Genomic DNA, 8,980 nt, shown 5'->3' on the forward strand with positions numbered 1-8,980 from the left:
GGTGCTATAGAAATAAACTGAATTGAAAATTGAATTGAGTTGTAGAAGTTTAAATTCAAACTTGCACACATTTGTAATCTTGCAGTTTGGCAGGTTTCCAAAAGAAATTAAGATTACAAAGGTTATCCACATTTACAAAGCTGGGGACAAGCATGGCTTTTTTTAAATACAGGCTGATTCCTGTTTTCTCCAAATGTTCAAAATATTGGAATAAAATATATAATATACTTTTACTGTAAAACATAATATTGTCTGTGAGCAGCAATAAGGGTTCTGATAGGACCGCTGCTCTGCCTATGCCATTGATAATAATTCACTGTAGGGGTGTTCTTAGATCTAACTCAAGCTTTTGATTCTGTGAGTAATGAAATATTACTTAAAATAGTGCAGATATGGAATTAGGGGGAGATTATCTTTCCTGGATCAAGACTTATTTGGAGAATAGATGTTCACATTAAAAATAATGATTCACAGTTACTGACGATTACCACTGGTCTCCCGCAGGGGGCAGTGTTGGCTCCTTTATTATTAATCATGTTTTATATTAAAAAAAACTTACATTTTATATTATTTGCAGATAATAATAATAATAATAATACCATTAGTTATGGTAAACATTTATAAACCCTAATGGTGACAATTAAAAAAAGGATTAAATATATCAAAGTGTTGGTTTGATTCAAACTAATTAACCTTAAATCTAAAGAAAACTACATTTATAATATTCACAAATCGTGGTAAAAATGTGCACAAAACTGAACATAAATGACTCAGATATCCAAAGAGTAAGTGATGTAATGGTTCTTGGAGTAACAAGAGAAAATAAGTTGGGATGAAAACCAAACATTAACTATATCAGATCAGAGTTCTCCAAAACGTCAGCAGTGTTATATGGAGTTAAAGGCTTTTTACATTTAAAAACATATTTCTTGCCTTACCTGATGTGCTGTATTGAAGTTTGGGGAGACACCTATAAAAATAATCTAAATCCTTTGTTTATAATTGAAAAGAAAGCTATTGGATGCAAACTATAGAGACCATGCAAACAACCATGTGAAAAGATTAAAATTTGAAGATTTATTTGACTTTAAAACAACTCAATTCATGTACAAAGTAAAAGAATAACATAATATTGAAGAGTTAAAAGATAAATACTAAAATACTGTACTGTAAAGTGATTTAACAATGTAAAAGCTGTGCACCTGGAGAATAATAACCAATATGCAGCTATGGGCATTTTTACAGTAATGGATATTTAAAAATAGAAGCAACATCAGAGATGTGCAGAATGACAGCAGCAGGTTAATTTAACTGAATAAGCTAGAAAGATAGAAGGTACAAAATATTTAGAAAACCAAAGGCAAGAACAAATGTAAAACAGCATTGTATTTGGTTTTTTTTTTCCGGGAATAATGTATGGAACAAAATAGATTAGGAGCTAAAAAAAACAAACTATTTAGCTTTAAAAAACATATTTAACAATAACGGAATTAACATTATGAATAACGTGGATACAATTAATAGCAGATATTGGCTTTTTTTCAAAATGTTATTATTTTTGAATAAATATTTTCCTAAAATCATATTTTAGTATGTATTATAAAAGGTGGCCATCTTTGTTCTTTTTGTTGTCTTATGTAAATTGGTTATGCGTTATATTGTCTGTTACATTATTTTCATTTAAAAGAGATCATTGGTGTCATTATCGCGTTCAAACCACTGATTCTTTAAGGCTTAGTTTCTCTGTTACTCTGTTATTACACATTAGTAAAGGGTTACATCTTGGTAAACAGCAGACGCCTAACTTATCAGATTTATGAACACTCCATCTGATTACTTCTGCCGAAGCATTCACATTTTGATTGAAAAGTATTATTTTACCTAATGACCCCAAATGTGGCATTTAAATTGTAATGTACAGATGTTTTGACAGCTTGAATCATTTATTTTCTTCTAAATCATCTGGATGTACTGTCAATGTGCAGCTACGGTCATTTCCTGAAGTGTAAACAAGTAAAATAATTGTCTTAAACTGTTACTAATTTAAAGTCAAACAAATATTTAGCAAAAACAATCTAGCCTGTAAATAATAATAAAAAAAATAAGAATAGAGACAGAAATTCTCAAATGAAGTGAGGTCTATTTACACTGCCTTACAGAGGCACCATTTTATAATGTAACAGCCACCTTCTTGTATTATTATAATTTTTTTATGATGGAGCAACCAGAGCAGTGTATAACTGAAAAAGAAATTCCACTTCATTTAGAAAAAAAATAAAAATCTGAAAACCTGATTGAACAATTGTCTTGCATTTGCTGCTGTAGGTCTTTGGACCTTTTCAGTAGGAGACTAAAACCCTTGTTTTCTCTTTCATTGGCTCTCTCCTGGTACTCCAGCTTTCTTCCACAGACCAGAAATATGACTACTTAGTTGTGTCTGTGTGCATGGTTGTTTCTCTGTGTTGCCCAGTAATGGACTGTCAACAATAAAAGTTTAAAATCCTCCTAATGTATAAACCCTAAATGACCAAGCTCCATCTTATATCAGAGATCAGATTGTACGTTATGTATTTATGTCCCTAACAGAGCACTTCACTCACGAACTGCAGGTTTACTAGTGGTTCCTTAGTTTTTAAACATAGAATGGGAGGCAGATCTTTTAGTTATCAGGCTCCTCTTCTGTGGAAGAAAATACCAGTTTTAGCCCGTGAGCCAGACACCCTGTCTACTTTTAAGGCTAGGCCTAAAACGTTGCTTTCTGACATAGGTTATAGTTGCCCAATGTATGCTGAGCTATCTCCATAGCTTTGCTGCTATAGGCTTAGGTTGCTGGAGGACAAAGGGGCCACTTTACATAATTCTGCAATATTTGTTAGTTCAACCTCTAAGTTTTTGCTTTTTCTCGTCATAGTAGCTTCATCTGGTCTCTTTCTGTGACATCATCCTGGAGAGAAATTTCAGCTGTAACTATTATAGATGGTAGTTAGACCTGTTTATTGTTTAGTCATGTTTCTCCGCTGGACTTAGCTATTGGCTCATCTTTTTCTTGTTCTCTCTTCACATCCGTTTTGACATGAAAACGGACTCAGAGCTCATCTGCTTAACTCTTTCTTTCTCAAGCAGGCTGTTATTGCTGAACAACCCTCAAGTGTTGCTGAAAATAATATTTAAGGAATAGGACAGCATTCATCTACAGTGATCTAAACGACTCTTTAGCAGCTAACACTTGATTAGGTTTAGCATTCATTATTTTAGTTTCATGGTCTTGGTTCTGTTGTGCTTTACTTTGCTCCTTGTTTTCTACGGTAGTTTTATTGGTTTAATTCCAATTTTGTTATAGTTTCTAGATTTATGTTCTCAGGTTTTTCTATTGTCCTCTTCTGCCCTCTTGTGTGTGTAACGAGGAAGCCAAGGGGGGCTTCCTCGTTATCTCCTCTCACACCTGCTCCTTATCCGCTCGTTAACCTGCCTTTGTCTCAGGCAGCTACATATATTCTCCCTCTGGTGTCACTCTTGGTTCCTTGTCTTTGCTGTCTTCTCAGGCAGTTGTCTACTCACCTCGTCTCTCCCTGGCTCCTCATGTTTTGTTTCCCCAGATGTCTCCATAGTTCTGGTTTGATTTACATTATTAGTTGGATTTTTGGATTCCTGCCTTTTGTTACTGTTTCTCACCATTCAACTGCAAGAAATCTCCTCATCCTCTCTGCATTTGGGTCCTCAACCTCAACCAATCCCTGACATTTAGTACTATTAAATGTACTCGTAAATAATCAAAATGGCATTTAAAATGAATACCTTTTTAATGGATAAATACATGGTGAAATAACTATAGGTATCTTTAGGGAGTAGCCGGTGTGTATCATTGTCATTTTTGGGGTCACAGGCTGAAGTGTTTGGGAACCTCTGGTCTAAAGCGTATTAAAAAAAAATACCCTCATTTGATGAAACAAATCATGTTTGCACCAAGTTCTGGTCCATACATCTGGATTTTGAGGCTGAAATCAAGACTCACTAGTCCAGAACTGATTGTTTTTTAGGGAGATTTTCACTGGTCTCAGTTTATGCAGCACAAGTCCAGAAAATGACCAGATGCATTTTCACAGATCCCACCCACCCATTTAATCAGGAACATGTTTCAGAGACATTTAATCCAAAGATAAGCAAGGTCAGCATCATCAGATTAGAACCAATGAGATAACCTGGTGTGATGCAAAAATGTTTTTTGTTTCTTTTTACAATTTGTAGTTCATGAAAAATGTCATTAAATAAACTCTCCTGTGAAAAATGTGCGCGGGTTTTGCCTAAAAATCTGGAGAGATGAGATGTGCTCTCTGTTATGTTCTTAGGTTTCATTGGTTTGGGTAATTTTATCAGGCATTGTAGAGTCTCACCTTCCCCGCTGTGATTGGTCCGGCCAAGTCTGGCTGACCAAAATTCAGAAACTTAAAGGTATAGTGGAGGATTTTTGCAACTTTTTGAAAAGACCTGCCCTCTCCACTAAAAAAAAACTGAACATGCACAACCCTGTACCTACTCCCGAGAGGGAACGGCGATTAAATGCACATCCTCGTGCGCATTCTGTTTAAAAGTTGCTGTTTGCATCGCTCATACAAGCTTACTTTCTAAAAGATCTGCAATTTTTCCACTATGTCAGACAGATAAGTGAAAATGGAGATGAGCACGTAGGACGGCCTTACGGAAACATATCACCAGAATGATTGACAATTAGGACGAATTATTTTGATGACCACCTGGAAAAAGAAAATCCTTCACTGTATCTTTAAGAGGAAAATCCTGCTTATCTTATTTATGCTACAGTGTTTCTCAGTCCTTTCTTAAAATGAAGACCAAACGTCTCACCTATTAAGAAGCAAAAAAAAAATGAATTCTTGAAATTCTGGGGGGAAAAAAACAAAATAAAAAAACACTCCTCCTTGTTCTTCGTGTTCATCTTATTGATTTGTTCCCCACTGATCTGTTCAACACCCGAGCTGTGGATCAGTGCAGCTCCTCCTGAGTTACCATGTGCCTCTTGGCTGCTTCACTAATTAATTAAGGCTTTGTCAGCATGTAGATGATCATGTCCAGGTAACCTGACTCCGCCAGATGGATTTGCTCCGCATATCCATCTGGAAACCTTCCGTTGAAGTAATTTTGGGAAGGGGCGAAAAATACTGGTTAGCTGATTGGCCTATGTTGGTGATAGACGGGCCAAATAAACCAATCAGATCAATGAAGCATATGACGTACTAACAGAGCGACGACGAAAACACAGGGCGTTTCTTAATATGCGTTCTTGAGCGTTCTCGTGTGCTCGTGTACTCGTGACACGTCATCAGCCTCAGCCCGAGTACCGTTCCTATTCTCGAGAACGCCAGATTGAGAATGCATCAAATCCCCGGATGTTGTTCTCACCCCGCCCTCTTTATCGAGCATGGTAAATGGTAAATGGTAAATGGCATGTACTTATATAGCGCCTTTATTCAAGTTAGGAGACTTGACCAAAGCGCTTTACACCACATTCATTCACCCATTCACGCACACACTCACACACTGATGGTGGCTAGCTACATTGTAGCCACAGCTGCCCTGGGGCTCACTGACAGAAGCGAGGCTGCCGTACACTGGCGCCACCGGGCCCTCTGACCACCATCAGTAGACAATGCAGGTGAAGTGTCTTGCCCAAGGACACAACGACAATGAAAGTCGGAGTCGGGGTTTGAACCGTCAACCCTTCGATTTCAGGGCAAACTCCCACATCCAATGCCACTGTCTGATGTCGCATGCATCAGAGCAGACTTGTGCGTTCTTCAGACAGACCGCTTCCCCAGAATGCCCCGCGGCCGCAGCTTCATTCCAGACAGCGCTCACAGTGGTAAGTTAAACATTCCCTTTTCTGCTGCTGTTGTTCTTCAAAAGTACGTTTTGAAATTGTTTGAGGCGATAACATTATACATTGAAGCCTCCCTGTGTGGCCTGTTTACAGAGTTAGTGCGAAATTTTAAAAATAAAAGTCCGACGTTGAGCGGACCAGAGTGACCAGCAGACCTCCGAGGGTAACCGCAGCCAGGGCTAAATTTACCCCGTCTGTAGTGCACTTCTCTCGGTCTAGTTATGTGTGAACTACCGCTCGTTCTGATGGCGGTTTTTTGCGGTTCGGTAATTTTTTTAAATGTTTTTTAAGCCTTAGAAATTAAAAATATTGTTTTCAAAATGTTTTATGTAGGGAATAAATAGTTTTGACTGTTAAAGAAATGCTAAACAACGTTGCCTGTGATGACGTCACGAGTACGCTTCTGTTCCAATACACATACGTGCTTGCGTTCTCGTCAAGTCCGATCTTCCTGCGTTCTCGCCAAGAACGGACTTGACGAGAACGCGAGTACGTACTCGCGTTCTCGTGAATTGAGAAACGGCCCATAACCAAACGCCAGTGGGGAGAAGAGCAAAAACATCTTTTCCTCTGAGAAAAGCCTCCAGAGCAGTGTTTTGCTCTTCTTTCAGTGAAGAAATACTCTGTAATTCCGATAAAACTTGCCCGATAGCCACGCTAACGCTAGTTTCATCGGCTGAAGCCGCCATGTTCTTTAGACTGAACTGTCGCGCTTCTCGTTGCGTCACACCTCAACCCGCCTCAAAGCCAACGCTGGTTGGACGTTCGTTTGGTGAACGGCTCCAAATTTTCTTTTACGGAGAGTCTCCAGACTGATTAGCGAGTGAAACCTTGGAAGCTCGCGAGATCAGGATGGTCTCACGAGGCTAATGTCCAGGTAGGTGTGCCATACTCTGTATTTTCGGATGATGAATCTGAGGGATGTTTAAAGCAAAGCAGCTGCCTTAACTTCTAGTCTGATTTTCTTTGTCTATCCCTGGATTAATTAATCTGCATTAAATTCTATTGTTTGGCTAATTCTAAATGATCTGAGTCATTTATGATGAAATATATAATGGTCAGGCTCAGGATAATCTCTGTGACTTCCTTTTTGATCCATGGAGATCAGCCTGCCCTTCATATCTACCCAGTACCTGCATCTGACCAGTAGAGGGTTCCAGTTTTTCACTGCAGTAATGCATTTTAGTCACATACCAGAGAGCTCAGCAATTTGCCTTATGTAGAGTAAAATGTGACATCAGCCTGTGTGCTTCAGTTGCTGAGGGTTACCTTCCTCAGCAACACCTCATCTTGATCTAAGCCACTCCATTCCTCCTGGAGACAGCATGTGATTGGTTGTTGGCCCTTACAGGGCCCGTCCAATCACCTTCACTGAGCCCTGCAGTGAAATCAGCAGATGTTCAATTCCTTTACAGGAAAGGAAGGTGGGAGAAAAAGAACAAATCGTCCAGGTTTTCAGTAGTTCTTGACCTTTATTTACACGCACCTTCTTTGAAAAACTGGAAACAATTACATCTGGCTTTTTTTTTCTCCTTCTCTTTTTTTTTTTTTTGCAGGAGCAAGAGGAAGAGGTAAAACATGTATGCAGGTGTTACAAATCATTCACCCAGAGAGGAAAACATTTGGTGAGGATAGTTTAAAGCAGATTCAGGTTATGTGTAGCTGCAACACAAATTTTATTTCTTTTACTCATCAAAAAAGCAACCAGTGTCCAACAAATGAAGGCTGGTTTAGAAAATACTGTTTGGACGTAGAGGCAACTTAATATGCAGTAAATCATTTTTAACACCCTTCGAAAGTTTACAACCACAAACTAGGTTTTATTTTTATTTAATTTTGTTAACTGACCAAGACGTATAGGAGCTTAATGTGAGATGGAGGGAAAATGCAAAGCTCAGGGTTTCATTCTTATTTTTTCCAAATAATCTGATGTTCATGAAAAGACACTGCAGGTTTCATCATGAATTCTTTTTCTTAGGTTTAAGTTCTGGACCTAAACAGAATTCATTATATGCAATAGATCATTGATGACTGAACATTTTGAGCTGGGAAATTAATTTCGTCCCAATTTTTTTTTCCTTTCCAGTTTGCAGCAGGATTTCTTCCGGGTTAACCTTCCTCTGCTAAAAAGAAAGCAACCCCAAATCATGATGCTACCACCACTCTGTATTTCAAAGTGGGCGTGGCCATTTTAGGGAAACTATTCCCAAACTTGGGGATATTGATCAGCCATTATAGCATCTTCAGATCCACTACAGAAATTAAACTAAACGATTAACATTGAAGTTGAAGTGATCAGTTATATAAATGCATCGCTAAAGATGGAAAAAACCAACTGGTTTGGTTGTTGGGGCTGATTGTAATATTTTACAACTGTTACTGGTTTGTTGAAAATTAAATGGTCTCTACTTGTGTAGCGCTTTTTAAAGTCAGGAGACTCGACCAAAGCACTTTATACTATAATCAGACGTTCATCCATTTCACCAAAAGCTGAAAAGTTTGGAAAACTGCTTTAGGGTGTTGTGCAGTTATAGCATTTACACATTTTAGACCAACAATTTCAGCATCATTTCTATTTTTTATCAGATCCTCTTTAAAGGAATAGTACACCCAAAACATGATTAGCCTTCATTTTCTACTCACCCCCATGCTGAACAACACCCTGGAGTACTTTTTTGATATCTCAAATGCATCTGGAGATCTGGGAGGCTTCTTGCTGTCTGCTGACATTCAAATAATGGAGGTCTATGGTGCCCGAGGCAGAAAGGTCCATAAAAGTCCACAAAAAACGTGTCAATATTCCTCCATACTGCTCGTCCAATGTATTCCAAGTGTCCTAAGTGGGTAGCGTCCATAATTTACACGAAACTAAGTCATTTAGAATGTTTTTAGAGCATAAGCAGTAGTGTATAGGATTTTCTAAAAGCGCATTCACGAGTCTACGGAAACCGCGGCAGACCAAACCAGATAAAAGTGCGCATTCAGCGTCTGCTCTGCCAATAATGCAAGCGTAGAAGAAGAAATGTGCTGTTTACCTGTGCAAAGAAAGAAACAACGAAAGAAAAATGTCTGAGGACTTCAGTGTTG

This window comes from Cyprinodon tularosa, unplaced genomic scaffold (assembly GCF_016077235.1).
Source record: "Cyprinodon tularosa strain WSP-4 unplaced genomic scaffold, ASM1607723v1 ctg430, whole genome shotgun sequence".
Lineage (NCBI taxonomy): Eukaryota > Metazoa > Chordata > Actinopteri > Cyprinodontiformes > Cyprinodontidae > Cyprinodon > Cyprinodon tularosa.